This window comes from Carcharodon carcharias, chromosome 2, assembly GCF_017639515.1.
Source record: "Carcharodon carcharias isolate sCarCar2 chromosome 2, sCarCar2.pri, whole genome shotgun sequence".
Lineage (NCBI taxonomy): Eukaryota > Metazoa > Chordata > Chondrichthyes > Lamniformes > Lamnidae > Carcharodon > Carcharodon carcharias.
This window is the reverse complement of record NC_054468.1, coordinates 1,378,744-1,394,740: the sequence shown is the minus strand read 5'-3', so window position 1 is coordinate 1,394,740 and position 15,997 is coordinate 1,378,744. Positions and strand designations below refer to the sequence as shown.

The following is a 15,997-nucleotide window of genomic DNA, read 5'->3' as shown; positions in this document are numbered from 1 at the left end:
ACTCCAGTGTTATAAAGTGACAGACCTGTCCCCACTGGTACTGTACCCCATTGTTATACAGTGACAGACCTGTCCCCACCAGTACTGTACCCCAGTGTAATACAGTGACAAACCTGTCCCTACTAATACTGTAAACCAGTGTTATATGGAGACAGACCTATCCCAACCAGTATTGTGCCCCAGTGTTATACAGTGACAGACCTGTATCCACCAGTCCTGTACCCCAGTGTTATACAGTGACAGACCTGTCCCCACCAGTTCTCTACCCCAGTGTTATACAGTGACAGACCTATCCCCACCAGTACTGTACCCCAGTGTTCTACAGTGACAGACCTATCCCCAAAACTACTCTACCCCAGTGTTATACAGTGACAAGACCTGTCCCCACCAGTACTGTACCACAGTGTTATACAGTGACAGACCTGTCCCCATTGGTACTGTACCCCAGTGTTATACAGTGACAGACCTGTCCCCACTGGTACTGTGCCCCAGTGTTATACAGTGACAAACCTGTCACTGCTAATACTGTACACTAGTGTTATACAGAGACAGACCTATTCCAACCAGTACTGTGTCCCAGTGTTATATAGTGACAGTCCCAGCCCCACCAGTACTGTACCCCAGTGTTATACAGTGACAAACCTATCCCCACCACTACTCTACCCCAGTGTTATACAGTGACAGACTAGTCCCCACCAATACGGTATCCCAATGTAATACAGTGACAGACCTGTCGCCACTGGTACTGTATCCCAGTGTTATGCAGTGACAGACCTGTCCCCAAAGGTACTCTACCCCAGTGTTATACAGCGACAAACCTGTCACAGCTAATACTGTACACCAGTGTTATACAGAGAAAGACCTATCCCAACCAGTACTGTGCCCCAGTGTTATATAGTGACAGACCTGTTTCCCCAATACTGTACCCAAGTGTTATACAGTGACAGACCTAGCCCAGCCAGTATTGTACCCCAGTGTTATACCGTGATAGACCCGCCCCCACCAGTACTGTACCCCAGTGTTATACAGTGCCAAACCTATCCCCACCAGTGCTGTATACCAGTTTTATACAGTGACAGACCTGTCCCCACCATTTCTTTACCCCAGTGTTATTCAGTGACAGACCTGTCCCCACTAGTACTGTACCCCAGTGTTATACAGTGACAGACTAGACCCCACCAATACGGTATCTCAGTGTAATACAGTGATGGACATGTCCCCACTGGTACTGTACTCCAGTGTTAGACAGTGACAGGCCTGTCCCCACCTTACTGTACCCCAGTGTTATACAGTGACAGACCGTTCCCCACTGGTACTGTACCCCAGTGTTATACAGTGACAAACCTGTCCCTACCAATACTGTATACCAGTGTTATACAGAGACAGACCTATCCCAACCAGTACTGTGACCCATTGTTATACAGTGACAGACCTGTCCCCACTTGTACTGTACCCCAGTGTTATACAGTGACAAATCCGTACCCACTGGTATTGTACTCCAGTGTTATACAGTGACAGACCTGTCCCCACCAGTACTTTACCCCAGTGTTATACAGTGACAAACATGTCCCTGCTAATACTGTACACCAGTGTTATACAGAGACAGACCTATGCCAACCAGTACTGTGCCCCAGTGTTATACAGTGACAGACCTGTCCCCACCAGTCCTGTACCCCAGTGTTATACCGTGACAGACCTGTCCCCACCAGTTCCCTCCCCCAGTGTTATACAGTGACAGACCTGTACCCACCACTACTCTACCCCAGTGTTTTACAGTGACAAGACCGTTCTCCACCAGTACTGTACCCCAGTGTTATACAATGACAGTCTAGTCCCCACCAATACGGTATCCCAATGTAATACAGTGACAGACCTGTCGCCACTGGTACTGTACCCCAGTGTTATGCTGTGACAGACCTGTCCCCACTGGTACTCTACCCCAGTGTTATACAGTGACAGACCTGTCCCCACCAGTTCTCTACCCCAGTGTTATACAGTGACAGATCCGTACCCACTGGTATGGTACTCCAGTGTTATACAGTGACAGACCTGTCCCCACTGGTACTGTACCCCAGTGTTATACAGTGACAGACCTGTCCCCCCAGTAATGTACCCCAGTGTTATACAGTGACAGTCTAGTCCCCACCAATACGGTATCCCAGTGTAATACAGTGATAGACCTGTCCCCACTGGTACTGTACCCCAGTGTTATACAGTGACAGACCTGTCCCCACTCGTCCTGTGCCCCAGTGTTATACAGTGACAAACCTGTCACTGCTAATACTGTACATCAGTGTTATACAGAGACCGACCAGTACTGTGCCCCAGTGTTATATAGTGACAGACCCATCCCCACCAGTACTGTACCCCAGTGTTATACAGTGACAGACCTGTCCCCACCAGTTCTTTACCCCAGTGTTATACAGTGGCAGACCTATCCCCACCAGTACTGTACGCCAGTGTTATACAGTGACAGACCTATCCCCACCACTACTCTACCCCAGTGTTATACAGTGACAGACTAGTCCCCACCAATACGGTATCCCAGTGTAATACAGTGACAGACCTGTCCCCACTGGTACTGTACCCCAGTGTTATACAGTGACAGACTTGTCCCCACTGGTACTGTGCCCCAGTGTTATACAGTGACAAACCTGTCACTGCTAATACTGTACACCTGTGTTATACAGAGACAGACCTATCCCAACCAGTACTGTGCCCCAGTGTTATATAGTGACAGACCCATCCCCACCAGTACTGTACCCCAGTGTTATACAGTGACAGATCTGTCCCCACCAGTCCTGTACCCCAGTGTTATACAGTGACAGACCTGTCCCCACCAGTTCTCTACCCCAGTGTTATACAGTGACAGACCTGTCCCCACCAGTACTCTACCCCAGTGTTGTACAGTGACAAAACCTGTCCCAACCAGTATTGTGCCCCAGTGTTAAACAATCACAGACCTGTCCCCACCAGTACAGTACCCCAGTGTTATACAGTGACAGACCGGTCCCCACCAGTACTGTACCCCAGTGTTACAGACTGATAGACCTGGCCCACCAGTACTGTACCCCAGTATTATACACTGACCGACCTGTCCCCACCAGTACAGCACCCTAGTGTTATTCAGTGAATGATCTGACAACACCAGTACTGTACCCCAGTGTTATATACTGACAGACCTGTCCCCACTGATACTGCGCCCCCGTGTTATTCAGTGACAGACCTGGTACAGTACTCCAGTGTTATAAAGTGACAGACGTGTCACCACTGGTAGACTACCCAAGTGTTATACAGTGACAGCCCGGTGACCATTTGTACTGTTCCCCAGTGTTATACAGTGTCAGACCTGTCCCCACTGCTACTGTACCCCAGTTTTATACAGTGACAGACGTGTCCCTGCTAATACTGTACAGCAGTGTTATACAGAGACAGACCTGTCCCCACCAGTCCTGTACCCCAGTGTTATACCGTTACAGACCTGTCCCCACCTGTTCTCTCCCCCAGTGTTATACAGTGACAGACCTATCCCCACCAGTACTCTACCCCAGTGTTATACAGTGACAAGTCCTTTCCCCACCAGTACTGTACACCAGTGTTATTCAATGACAGTCTAGTCCCCAACAATACGGTATCCCAATGTAATACAGTGACAGACCTGTCCCCACTGGTACTGTACCCCAGTGTTATGCAGTGACAGACCTGTCCCCACTGGTACTGTACCCCAGTGTTATACAGTGACAAACCTGTCACTGCTAATACTGTACACCAGTGTTATACAGAGAAAGACCTATCCCAACCAGTACTGTGCCCCAGTGTTATATAGTGACAGACCTGTTTCCCCAATACTGTACCCAAGTGTTATACAGTGACAGACCTAGCCCAGCCAGTATTGTACCCCAGTGTTATACCGTGATAGACCCGCCCCCACCAGTACTGTACCCCAGTGTTATACAGTGCCAAACCTATCCCCACCAGTGCTGTATACCAGTTTTATACAGTGACAGACCTGTCCCCACCATTTCTTTACCCCAGTGTTATTCAGTGACAGACCTGTCCCCACTAGTACTGTACCCCAGTGTTATACAGTGACAGACTAGACCCCACCAATACGGTATCTCAGTGTAATACAGTGATGGACATGTCCCCACTGGTACTGTACTCCAGTGTTAGACAGTGACAGGCCTGTCCCCACCTTACTGTACCCCAGTGTTATACAGTGACAGACCGTTCCCCACTGGTACTGTACCCCAGTGTTATACAGTGACAAACCTGTCCCTACCAATACTGTATACCAGTGTTATACAGAGACAGACCTATCCCAACCAGTACTGTGACCCATTGTTATACAGTGACAGACCTGTCCCCACTTGTACTGTACCCCAGTGTTATACAGTGACAAATCCGTACCCACTGGTATTGTACTCCAGTGTTATACAGTGACAGACCTGTCCCCACCAGTACTTTACCCCAGTGTTATACAGTGACAAACATGTCCCTGCTAATACTGTACACCAGTGTTATACAGAGACAGACCTATGCCAACCAGTACTGTGCCCCAGTGTTATACAGTGACAGACCTGTCCCCACCAGTCCTGTACCCCAGTGTTATACCGTGACAGACCTGTCCCCACCAGTTCCCTCCCCCAGTGGTATACAGTGACAGACCTGTACCCACCACTACTCTACCCCAGTGTTTTACAGTGACAAGACCGTTCTCCACCAGTACTGTACCCCAGTGTTATACAATGACAGTCTAGTCCCCACCAATACGGTATCCCAATGTAATACAGTGACAGACCTGTCGCCACTGGTACTGTACCCCAGTGTTATGCTGTGACAGACCTGTCCCCACTGGTACTCTACCCCAGTGTTATACAGTGACAGACCTGTCCCCACCAGTTCTCTACCCCAGTGTTATACAGTGACAGATCCGTACCCACTGGTATGGTACTCCAGTGTTATACAGTGACAGACCTGTCCCCACTGGTACTGTACCCCAGTGTTATGCTGTGACAGACCTGTCCCCACTGGTACTCTACCCCAGTGTTATACAGTGACAGACCTGTCCCCACCAGTTCTCTACCCCAGTGTTATACAGTGACAGATCCGTACCCACTGGTATGGTACTCCAGTGTTATACAGTGACAGACCTGTCCCCACTGGTACTGTACCCCAGTGTTATACAGTGACAGACCTGTCCCCACCAGTTCTCTACCCCAGTGTTATACAGTGACAGATCCGTAACCACTGGTATGGTACTCCAGTGTTATACAGTGACAGACCTGTCCCCACTGGTACTGTACCCCAGTGTTATACAGTGACAGACCTGTCCCCCCAGTAATGTACCCCAGTGTTATACAGTGACCGTCTAGTCCCCACCAATACGGTATCCCAGTGTAATACAGTGATAGACCTGTCCCCACTGGTACTGTACCCCAGTGTTATACAGTGACAGACCTGTCCCCACTCGTCCTGTGCCCCAGTGTTATACAGTGACAAACCTGTCACTGCTAATACTGTACATCAGTGTTATACAGAGACCGACCAGTACTGTGCCCCAGTGTTATATAGTGACAGACCCATCCCCACCAGTACTGTACCCCAGTGTTATACAGTGACAGACCTGTCCCCACCAGTTCTTTACCCCAGTGTTATACAGTGACAGACCCGTCCCCACCAGTACTGTACGCCAGTGTTATACAGTGACTGACCTATCCCCACCACTACTCTACCCCAGTGTTATACAGTGACAGACCTGTCCCAACCTGTACTGTACCCCAGTGTTATACAGTGACAGACCCATCCCCACCAGTACTGTACCCCAGTGTTATACAGTGACAGACCCATCCCCACCAGTACTGTACCCCAGTGTTATACAGTGACAGACCTATCCCCACCAGTACTGTACGCCAGTGTTATACAGTGACAGACCTATCCCCACCACTACTCTACCCCAGTGTTATACAGTGACAGACTAGTCCCCACCAATACGGTATCCCAGTGTAATACAGTGACAGACCTGTCCCCACTGCTACTGTACCCCAGTGTTATACAGTGACAGACTTGTCCCCACTGGTACTGTGCCCCAGTGTTATACAGTGACAAACCTGTCACTGCTAATACTGTACACCTGTGTTATACAGAGACAGACCTATCCCAACCTGTACTGTGCCCCAGTGTTATATAGTGACAGACCCATCCCCACCAGTACTGTACCCCAGTGTTATACAGTGACAGATCTGTCCCCACCAGTCCTGTACCCCAGTGTTATACAGTGACAGACCTGTCCCCACCAGTTCTCTACCCCAGTGTTATACAGTGACAGACCTGTCCCCACCAGTACTCTACCCCAGTGTTGTACAGTGACAAAACCTGTCCCAACCAGTACTGTGCCCCAGTGTTAAACAATCACAGACCTGTCCCCACCAGTACAGTACCCCAGTGTTATACAGTGACAGACCGGTCCCCACCAGTACTGTACCCCAGTGTTACAGACTGATAGACCTGGCCCACCAGTACTGTACCCCAGTATTATACACTGACCGACCTGTCCCCACCAGTACAGCACCCTAGTGTTATTCAGTGAATGATCTGACAACACCAGTACTGTACCCCAGTGTTATATACTGACAGACCTGTCCCCACTGATACTGCGCCCCCGTGTTATTCAGTGACAGACCTGTCCCCACTGGTACAGTACTCCAGTGTTATAAAGTGACAGACGTGTCACCACTGGTAGACTACCCAAGTGTTATACAGTGACAGCCCGGTGACCATTTGTACTGTTCCCCAGTGTTATACAGTGTCAGACCTGTCCCCACTGCTACTGTACCCCAGTTTTATACAGTGACAGACGTGTCCCTGCTAATACTGTACAGCAGTGTTATACAGAGACAGACCTGTCCCCACCAGTCCTGTACCCCAGTGTTATACCGTTACAGACCTGTCCCCACCTGTTCTCTCCCCCAGTGTTATACAGTGACAGACCTATCCCCACCAGTACTCTACCCCAGTGTTATACAGTGACAAGTCCTTTCCCCACCAGTACTGTACACCAGTGTTATTCAATGACAGTCTAGTCCCCAACAATACGGTATCCCAATGTAATACAGTGACAGACCTGTCCCCACTGGTACTGTACCCCAGTGTTATGCAGTGACAGACCTGTCCCCACTGGTACTGTACCCCAGTGTTATACAGTGACAAACCTGTCACTGCTAATACTGTACACCAGTGTTATACAGAGAAAGACCTATCCCAACCAGTACTGTGCCCCAGTGTTATATAGTGACAGACCTGTTTCCCCAGTACTGTACCCAAGTGTTATACAGTGACAGACCTAGCCCAGCCAGTATTGTACCCCAGTGTTATACCGTGATAGACCCGCCCCCACCTGTACTGTACCCCAGTGTTATACAGTGCCAAACCTATCCCCACCAGTGCTGTATACCAGTTTTATACAGTGACAGACCTGTCCCCACCATTTCTTTACCCCAGTGTTATTCAGTGACAGACCTGTCCCCACTAGTACTGTACCCCAGTGTTATACAGTGACAGACTAGACCCCACCAATACGGTATCTCAGTGTAATACAGTGATGGACATGTCCCCACTGGTACTGTACTCCAGTGTTAGACAGTGACAGGCCTGTCCCCACCTTACTGTACCCCAGTGTTATACAGTGACAGACCGTTCCCCACTGGTACTGTACCCCAGTGTTATACAGTGACAAACCTGTCCCTACCAATACTGTATACCAGTGTTATACAGAGACAGACCTATCCCAACCAGTACTGTGACCCATTGTTATACAGTGACAGACCTGTCCCCACTTGTACTGTACCCCAGTGTTATACAGTGACAAATCCGTACCCACTGGTATTGTACTCCAGTGTTATACAGTGACAGACCTGTCCCCACCAGTACTTTACCCCAGTGTTATACAGTGACAAACATGTCCCTGCTAATACTGTACACCAGTGTTATACAGAGACAGACCTATGCCAACCAGTACTGTGCCCCAGTGTTATACAGTGACAGACCTGTCCCCACCAGTCCTGTACCCCAGTGTTATACCGTGACAGACCTGTCCCCACCAGTTCCCTCCCCCAGTGGTATACAGTGACAGACCTGTACCCACCACTACTCTACCCCAGTGTTTTACAGTGACAAGACCGTTCTCCACCAGTACTGTACCCCAGTGTTATACAATGACAGTCTAGTCCCCACCAATACGGTATCCCAATGTAATACAGTGACAGACCTGTCGCCACTGGTACTGTACCCCAGTGTTATGCTGTGACAGACCTGTCCCCACTGGTACTCTACCCCAGTGTTATACAGTGACAGACCTGTCCCCACCAGTTCTCTACCCCAGTGTTATACAGTGACAGATCCGTACCCACTGGTATGGTACTCCAGTGTTATACAGTGACAGACCTGTCCCCACTGGTACTGTACCCCAGTGTTATGCTGTGACAGACCTGTCCCCACTGGTACTCTACCCCAGTGTTATACAGTGACAGACCTGTCCCCACCAGTTCTCTACCCCAGTGTTATACAGTGACAGATCCGTACCCACTGGTATGGTACTCCAGTGTTATACAGTGACAGACCTGTCCCCACTGGTACTGTACCCCAGTGTTATACAGTGACAGACCTGTCCCCACCAGTTCTCTACCCCAGTGTTATACAGTGACAGATCCGTAACCACTGGTATGGTACTCCAGTGTTATACAGTGACAGACCTGTCCCCACTGGTACTGTACCCCAGTGTTATACAGTGACAGACCTGTCCCCCCAGTAATGTACCCCAGTGTTATACAGTGACCGTCTAGTCCCCACCAATACGGTATCCCAGTGTAATACAGTGATAGACCTGTCCCCACTGGTACTGTACCCCAGTGTTATACAGTGACAGACCTGTCCCCACTCGTCCTGTGCCCCAGTGTTATACAGTGACAAACCTGTCACTGCTAATACTGTACATCAGTGTTATACAGAGACCGACCAGTACTGTGCCCCAGTGTTATATAGTGACAGACCCATCCCCACCAGTACTGTACCCCAGTGTTATACAGTGACAGACCTGTCCCCACCAGTTCTTTACCCCAGTGTTATACAGTGACAGACCCGTCCCCACCAGTACTGTACGCCAGTGTTATACAGTGACTGACCTATCCCCACCACTACTCTACCCCAGTGTTATACAGTGACAGACCTGTCCCAACCTGTACTGTACCCCAGTGTTATACAGTGACAGACCCATCCCCACCAGTACTGTACCCCAGTGTTATACAGTGACAGACCCATCCCCACCAGTACTGTACCCCAGTGTTATACAGTGACAGACCTATCCCCACCAGTACTGTACGCCAGTGTTATACAGTGACAGACCTATCCCCACCACTACTCTACCCCAGTGTTATACAGTGACAGACTAGTCCCCACCAATACGGTATCCCAGTGTAATACAGTGACAGACCTGTCCCCACTGGTACTGTACCCCAGTGTTATACAGTGACAGACTTGTCCCCACTGGTACTGTGCCCCAGTGTTATACAGTGACAAACCTGTCACTGCTAATACTGTACACCTGTGTTATACAGAGACAGACCTATCCCAACCTGTACTGTGCCCCAGTGTTATATAGTGACAGACCCATCCCCACCAGTACTGTACCCCAGTGTTATACAGTGACAGATCTGTCCCCACCAGTCCTGTACCCCAGTGTTATACAGTGACAGACCTGTCCCCACCAGTTCTCTACCCCAGTGTTATACAGTGACAGACCTGTCCCCACCAGTACTCTACCCCAGTGTTGTACAGTGACAAAACCTGTCCCAACCAGTACTGTGCCCCAGTGTTAAACAATCACAGACCTGTCCCCACCAGTACAGTACCCCAGTGTTATACAGTGACAGACCGGTCCCCACCAGTACTGTACCCCAGTGTTACAGACTGATAGACCTGGCCCACCAGTACTGTACCCCAGTATTATACACTGACCGACCTGTCCCCACCAGTACAGCACCCTAGTGTTATTCAGTGAATGATCTGACAACACCAGTACTGTACCCCAGTGTTATATACTGACAGACCTGTCCCCACTGATACTGCGCCCCCGTGTTATTCAGTGACAGACCTGTCCCCACTGGTACAGTACTCCAGTGTTATAAAGTGACAGACGTGTCACCACTGGTAGACTACCCAAGTGTTATACAGTGACAGCCCGGTAACCATTTGTACTGTTCCCCAGTGTTATACAGTGTCAGACCTGTCCCCACTGCTACTGTACCCCAGTTTTATACAGTGACAGACGTGTCCCTGCTAATACTGTACAGCAGTGTTATACAGAGACAGACCTGTCCCCACCAGTCCTGTACCCCAGTGTTATACCGTTACAGACCTGTCCCCACCTGTTCTCTCCCCCAGTGTTATACAGTGACAGACCTATCCCCACCAGTACTCTACCCCAGTGTTATACAGTGACAAGTCCTTTCCCCACCAGTACTGTACACCAGTGTTATTCAATGACAGTCTAGTCCCCAACAATACGGTATCCCAATGTAATACAGTGACAGACCTGTCCCCACTGGTACTGTACCCCAGTGTTATGCAGTGACAGACCTGTCCCCACTGGTACTCTACCCCAGTGTTATACAGTGACAAACCTGTCACTGCTAATACTGTACACCAGTGTTATACAGAGAAAGACCTATCCCAACCAGTACTGTGCCCCAGTGTTATATAGTGACAGACCTGTTTCCCCAATACTGTACCCAAGTGTTATACAGTGACAGACCTAGCTCCGACAGTACTGTACCCCAGTGTTATACCGTGACAGACCCGTCCCCACCATTACTGTACCCCAGTGTTATACAGTGAGAGACCGGTGCCCATTGGTACTGTACCCCAGAGTTATACAGTGTCAAACCTGTCCCCACTGGTACTTTACCCCAGTGTTATACAGTGACAGACCCGTACACACTGGTATTGTACGACAGTGTTATACAGTAAAAGACCGGTCCCCACTGGTACTGTACCCCAGAGTTATACAGTGACAGAGCTGTACCCACTGGTACTGTACCCCAGTGTTATACAGTGACAGACCTGTCCCCACTGGAACTGTACCCCAGTGTTATACAGTGACAGATCCGTACCCACTGGTATTGTACTCCAGTGTTATAAAGTGACAGACCTGTCCCCACTGGTACTGTACCCCATTGTTATACAGTGACAGACCTGTCCCCACCAGTACTGTACCCCAGTGTAATACAGTGACAAACCTGTCCCTACTAATACTGTAAACCAGTGTTATATGGAGACAGACCTATCCCAACCAGTATTGTGCCCCAGTGTTATACAGTGACAGACCTGTATCCACCAGTCCTGTACCCCAGTGTTATACAGTGACAGACCTGTCCCCACCAGTTCTCTACCCCAGTGTTATACAATGACAGACCTATCCCCACCAGTACTGTACCCCAGTGTTCTACAGTGACAGACCTATCCCCAAAACTACTCTACCCCAGTGTTATACAGTGACAAGACCTGTCCCCACCAGTACTGTACCACAGTGTTATACAGTGACAGACCTGTTTCCCCAATACTGTACCCAAGTGTTATACAGTGACAGACCTAGCCCAGCCAGTATTGTACCCCAGTGTTATACCGTGATAGACCCGCCCCCACCAGTACTGTACCCCAGTGTTATACAGTGCCAAACCTATCCCCACCAGTGCTGTATACCAGTTTTATACAGTGACAGACCTGTCCCCACCATTTCTTTACCCCAGTGTTATTCAGTGACAGACCTGTCCCCACTAGTACTGTACCCCAGTGTTATACAGTGACAGACTAGACCCCACCAATACGGTATCTCAGTGTAATACAGTGATGGACATGTCCCCACTGGTACTGTACTCCAGTGTTAGACAGTGACAGGCCTGTCCCCACCTTACTGTACCCCAGTGTTATACAGTGACAGACCGTTCCCCACTGGTACTGTACCCCAGTGTTATACAGTGACAAACCTGTCCCTACCAATACTGTATACCAGTGTTATACAGAGACAGACCTATCCCAACCAGTACTGTGACCCATTGTTATACAGTGACAGACCTGTCCCCACTTGTACTGTACCCCAGTGTTATACAGTGACAAATCCGTACCCACTGGTATTGTACTCCAGTGTTATACAGTGACAGACCTGTCCCCACCAGTACTGTACCCCAGTGTTATACAGTGACAAACATGTCCCTGCTAATACTGTACACCAGTGTTATACAGAGACAGACCTATGCCAACCAGTACTGTGCCCCAGTGTTATACAGTGACAGACCTGTCCCCACCAGTCCTGTACCCCAGTGTTATACCGTGACAGACCTGTCCCCACCAGTTCCCTCCCCCAGTGGTATACAGTGACAGACCTGTACCCACCACTACTCTACCCCAGTGTTTTACAGTGACAAGACCGTTCTCCACCAGTACTGTACCCCAGTGTTATACAATGACAGTCTAGTCCCCACCAATACGGTATCCCAATGTAATACAGTGACAGACCTGTCGCCACTGGTACTGTACCCCAGTGTTATGCTGTGACAGACCTGTCCCCACTGGTACTCTACCCCAGTGTTATACAGTGACAGACCTGTCCCCACCAGTTCTCTACCCCAGTGTTATACAGTGACAGATCCGTACCCACTGGTATGGTACTCCAGTGTTATACAGTGACAGACCTGTCCCCACTGGTACTGTACCCCAGTGTTATGCTGTGACAGACCTGTCCCCACTGGTACTCTACCCCAGTGTTATACAGTGACAGACCTGTCCCCACCAGTTCTCTACCCCAGTGTTATACAGTGACAGATCCGTACCCACTGGTATGGTACTCCAGTGTTATACAGTGACAGACCTGTCCCCACTGGTACTGTACCCCAGTGTTATACAGTGACAGACCTGTCCCCACCAGTTCTCTACCCCAGTGTTATACAGTGACAGATCCGTACCCACTGGTATGGTACTCCAGTGTTATACAGTGACAGACCTGTCCCCACTGGTACTGTACCCCAGTGTTATACAGTGACAGACCTGTCCCCCCAGTAATGTACCCCAGTGTTATACAGTGACCGTCTAGTCCCCACCAATACGGTATCCCAGTGTAATACAGTGATAGACCTGTCCCCACTGGTACTGTACCCCAGTGTTATACAGTGACAGACCTGTCCCCACTCGTCCTGTGCCCCAGTGTTACACAGTGACAAACCTGTCACTGCTAATACTGTACATCAGTGTTATACAGAGACCGACCAGTACTGTGCCCCAGTGTTATATAGTGACAGACCCATCCCCACCAGTACTGTACCCCAGTGTTATACAGTGACAGACCTGTCCCCACCAGTTCTTTACCCCAGTGGTATACAGTGACAGACCCGTCCCCACCAGTACTGTACGCCAGTGTTATACAGTGACTGACCTATCCCCACCACTACTCTACCCCAGTGTTATACAGTGACAGACCTGTCCCAACCTGTACTGTACCCCAGTGTTATACAGTGACAGACCCATCCCCACCAGTACTGTACCCCAGTGTTATACAGTGACAGACCCATCCCCACCAGTACTGTACCCCAGTGTTATACAGTGACAGACCTATCCCCACCAGTACTGTACGCCAGTGTTATACAGTGACAGACCTATCCCCACCACTACTCTACCCCAGTGTTATACAGTGACAGACTAGTCCCCACCAATACGGTATCCCAGTGTAATACAGTGACAGACCTGTCCCCACTGGTACTGTACCCCAGTGTTATACAGTGACAGACTTGTCCCCACTGGTACTGTGCCCCAGTGTTATACAGTGACAAACCTGTCACTGCTAATACTGTACACCTGTGTTATACAGAGACAGACCTATCCCAACCTGTACTGTGCCCCAGTGTTATATAGTGACAGACCCATCCCCACCAGTACTGTACCCCAGTGTTATACAGTGACAGATCTGTCCCCACCAGTCCTGTACCCCAGTGTTATACAGTGACAGACCTGTCCCCACCAGTTCTCTACCCCAGTGTTATACAGTGACAGACCTGTCCCCACCAGTACTCTACCCCAGTGTTGTACAGTGACAAAACCTGTCCCAACCAGTACTGTGCCCCAGTGTTAAACAATCACAGACCTGTCCCCACCAGTACAGTACCCCAGTGTTATACAGTGACAGACCGGTCCCCACCAGTACTGTACCCCAGTGTTACAGACTGATAGACCTGGCCCACCAGTACTGTACCCCAGTATTATACACTGACCGACCTGTCCCCACCAGTACAGCACCCTAGTGTTATTCAGTGAATGATCTGACAACACCAGTACTGTACCCCAGTGTTATATACTGACAGACCTGTCCCCACTGATACTGCGCCCCCGTGTTATTCAGTGACAGACCTGGTACAGTACTCCAGTGTTATAAAGTGACAGACGTGTCACCACTGGTAGACTACCCAAGTGTTATACAGTGACAGCCCGGTGACCATTTGTACTGTTCCCCAGTGTTATACAGTGTCAGACCTGTCCCCACTGCTACTGTACCCCAGTTTTATACAGTGACAGACGTGTCCCTGCTAATACTGTACAGCAGTGTTATACAGAGACAGACCTGTCCCCACCAGTCCTGTACCCCAGTGTTATACCGTTACAGACCTGTCCCCACCTGTTCTCTCCCCCAGTGTTATACAGTGACAGACCTATCCCCACCAGTACTCTACCCCAGTGTTATACAGTGACAAGTCCTTTCCCCACCAGTACTGTACACCAGTGTTATTCAATGACAGTCTAGTCCCCAACAATACGGTATCCCAATGTAATACAGTGACAGACCTGTCCCCACTGGTACTGTACCCCAGTGTTATGCAGTGACAGACCTGTCCCCACTGGTACTGTACCCCAGTGTTATACAGTGACAAACCTGTCACTGCTAATACTGTACACCAGTGTTATACAGAGAAAGACCTATCCCAACCAGTACTGTGCCCCAGTGTTATATAGTGACAGACCTGTTTCCCCAATACTGTACCCAAGTGTTATACAGTGACAGACCTAGCCCAGCCAGTATTGTACCCCAGTGTTATACCGTGATAGACCCGCCCCCACCAGTACTGTACCCCAGTGTTATACAGTGCCAAACCTATCCCCACCAGTGCTGTATACCAGTTTTATACAGTGACAGACCTGTCCCCACCATTTCTTTACCCCAGTGTTATTCAGTGACAGACCTGTCCCCACTAGTACTGTACCCCAGTGTTATACAGTGACAGACTAGACCCCACCAATACGGTATCTCAGTGTAATACAGTGATGGACATGTCCCCACTGGTACTGTACTCCAGTGTTAGACAGTGACAGGCCTGTCCCCACCTTACTGTACCCCAGTGTTATACAGTGACAGACCGTTCCCCACTGGTACTGTACCCCAGTGTTATACAGTGACAAACCTGTCCCTACCAATACTGTATACCAGTGTTATACAGAGACAGACCTATCCCAACCAGTACTGTGACCCATTGTTATACAGTGACAGACCTGTCCCCACTTGTACTGTACCCCAGTGTTATACAGTGACAAATCCGTACCCACTGGTATTGTACTCCAGTGTTATACAGTGACAGACCTGTCCCCACCAGTACTTTACCCCAGTGTTATACAGTGACAAACATGTCCCTGCTAATACTGTACACCAGTGTTATACAGAGACAGACCTATGCCAACCAGTACTGTGCCCCAGTGTTATACAGTGACAGACCTGTCCCCACCAGTCCTGTACCCCAGTGTTATACCGTGACAGACCTGTCCCCACCAGTTCCCTCCCCCAGTGGTATACAGTGACAGACCTGTACCCACCACTACTCTACCCCAGTGTTTTACAGTGACAAGACCGTTCTCCACCAGTACTGTACCCCAGTGTTAAACAATGACAGTCTAGTCCCCACCAATACGG

The 15,997-nt window shown here is 49.6% G+C and overlaps 1 protein-coding gene across 7 annotated transcripts in view; it reads right to left on the bottom strand.

The window, feature by feature from the left end:
- The window catches only part of masp1 (MBL associated serine protease 1), a 689,839-nt gene that overhangs the window by 528,654 nt on the left and 145,188 nt on the right, over window positions 1-15,997 (bottom strand). The window lies entirely within an intron of this gene.